The following is a 2,947-nucleotide window of genomic DNA, read 5'->3' as shown; positions in this document are numbered from 1 at the left end:
TGAGGATCGCAATTTGGTCGACTGGCTCACTCTGCCACGCAGCTTTCGCCGGTTTCGTGTCGCTAGGCCCAAAAGATTAAGTCGAGCCGATTTCTCAGTCTACGCACATGCACCCGAAAGAAAATACTCGCGATACAGAGCGAAGGAAGTGCGACGTCGGAGTGGCTTCTCCCGATTGTTTATCACAAAATGATTAGAAACGCTCTTTATCTTGGCGTCAGGAAAATCGGCAGATGAAGTCAGATTACTAAAACTACATGCGTTAACATAAATATAATCAAAAACAGGAGACATTGGTTTGTTTATTCATTTTGTAAGTATATTTATCTCGAATTTTTTCAGAATCATTGTTAGCGCACGAAACACGTTCAACTGTATAAGAGATAGGTTCAATTTTTTTAATGTCAGTGCGGATTTTCTTACTAATTAGCCAATCAATTTTTTTGTTAACATGAAGAACTGGAAATTCACTAATCTATCAAGGAAATTATATTGTGTGTAAAAGAAATTATTTAAAATACTAGCTGGTAAATATTCATACAGGGTTTTGTACAAACCACAAATAGTTTTTTGTAAAACCCAAAGTTTCTTATGTGTATCGTGAATTTCCAACTTTAAAATACTCCGGAAAAATCTTTCTCCTGTTTTTGATTATATTTATGTTAACGCATGTAGTTTTAGTAATCTGACTTCAAATTCCCTTTTTGACACAAAGGAGAAATGGTTCGTTACTTTGACTTCTTGTGATATCCTTGATGAAGTTGTTCAACTTTTAAAACTAGGTGAAAATTTTAGTATGCCTATTATTAGAAAGGATAACTTATTAGATGTGATAAAGGATTTTAAAAATAATTTAAGGTTGTATAATAAAAAAAAACGGCTGAATCGTTGAGATCGCATGTTATCTCAATTTTAACTAATTTTTTATGTACATCACAGAGATTGAGTGATATTGATAAAGAATTATTATTTCGACATAAACAGTTTTCGATTTTCATAAAAAATCATCCTGATATTATATTTACACGCGCGGATAATGGCAATGTGACTGTTGCTGTTGATCGAACTTCTTATTTGGAAAAAATTAATGCAATGCTCAGTGATAGTTTGACTTATTCTCTGGTTAATAGAAATCCTATTAAAAATATTGAAGAGTGTCTTGATAAATTGTTAAGAAATTGGGTACAAAAGGAATTTATTTCGGATATTACTTATAAATCTATCAAATCTAGCGACGGTTTATTACCTCGAGCTTATGGTTATGATACCAATAATTTACAAAAAAGATAACCCGTTTAGATTAATTGTTTCCACGATAAATTGTCCGTTACATCACTTTGCTGAGTTTTTAAACAAATTGATTCAGAAAAGTATACCATTTTCGAATAGCTATGTTAAAAACAGCGTTGATCTTGTTAATAAATTAAGAGGTCTAACACTGCAACAAGATCACTTACTTGTATTATTAGATGTAATTTTGTTGTTTACAAATATACCTATCGATCTAGCGATAAAAGGGATCAAAGTCAGATGGAAATATATTAGAAAAAACACAAAGGTTCCTTTGAAATAATTTTTAGAAGCAATTAATTTTGTTTTAACTTCACCGTTCTTCTCTTTTGATAATAAAATATACAAACAGACTTTCGGTATGCCTATGGGTTCTCCTCTTTCTTCAATTATTTCTGATATTGTTATGCAAGACTTGGAGAAATTCATATTGAAAAAATTAAAATTTAAGCCATCTTTTTATTTTAGATATGTTGACGATATTATTCTAACAGCACCTGCGGATGATTTACTTTACTTTTAGACACGTTTAACAATTATAATAATAGATTACAATTTACAATAGAAGTTCAAAATAATGATTTTTTAAGTTTTTTAGAGGTCAAGATTTTTAATTATAAAGGTAAATTAATGTTTGATTTGTACCATAAACATACTTTTTCAGGTAGATATTTGAATTTTTACTCGGCTCATCCACAATCACAGAAAATTGGCACAGTTTTGAACATGGTTGATAGAATTATACTATTATCTGACCCTTGTTTTCAACAGAATAATTTTACATTTATGATTGAGGTGCTACTTATGAATAACTATCCTCTACATTTTATTTTTAAGATAATCAGGAATAGAATTAAATTCTTAATTAATAACAGATTAAATTCAAACTTTGACAATAAATTTGTTTTTCATTCTGATGATCTTGAAACTGTTCGAAAATATTTTGTTGTTCCTTATCTTCCTGATTTATCTGATTCTTTTTCAAGATTTTTTAAAAAAACGAAGGAGATTTCTTTGGCGTTTCGAAGTTTGAATAAATTGAGTAAATTCATAAAAGTTGGAAAGGATAAGTTACCTCATGATCAAAATAAAGATGTAGTGTATCAAATTAATTGCAATAATTGTAATATATCTTATGTTGGACAAACGAAGCGTAAGTTAAAAACAAGAATTAGTGAACATAGAAATCAGATTAATAGAAATTCTGATTTTGTTTCTGTTGTTACGGAGCATCGTTTGGAGACTGGTCATGATTTTATTTGGAATGACGTTAAAATCTTGGACACGGAAAAAGTTTTTTATAAGAGATCAGTTTCTGAAATGCTCCACATCAAGTTACAAGACAATCCGATAAACGTAATGTCGGACACTGACAAACTAAAACCTTACTTTCCCTTTTTAGAATTGTATAAATCAAAAGTTTAGACCGTTACCTTTGTGTTTAATTTTGTAAACATGTTTTTCTTTTCGAACTATTGTGAACATTTGATCTTCTGATCTGATAGTGGGGATATCTATATACAGGGTGTTTCAGAACTATGGGATCAAACTTCTAGGGGTTATTCAGTGCAACAGTAGAAAACATTTGAGTATAGGGACCCATGTCCGGAAAAGTGTCACTACCGCACTACGGCCCTAAGACGCGTTAAAATTTAGA

This window comes from Pseudomyrmex gracilis, unplaced genomic scaffold, assembly GCF_002006095.1.
Source record: "Pseudomyrmex gracilis isolate BER0280 unplaced genomic scaffold, ASM200609v1 scaffold_377, whole genome shotgun sequence".
Classification (NCBI taxonomy): Eukaryota; Metazoa; Arthropoda; class Insecta; order Hymenoptera; family Formicidae; genus Pseudomyrmex; species Pseudomyrmex gracilis.
Note: the sequence above shows the minus strand (reverse complement) of the source record.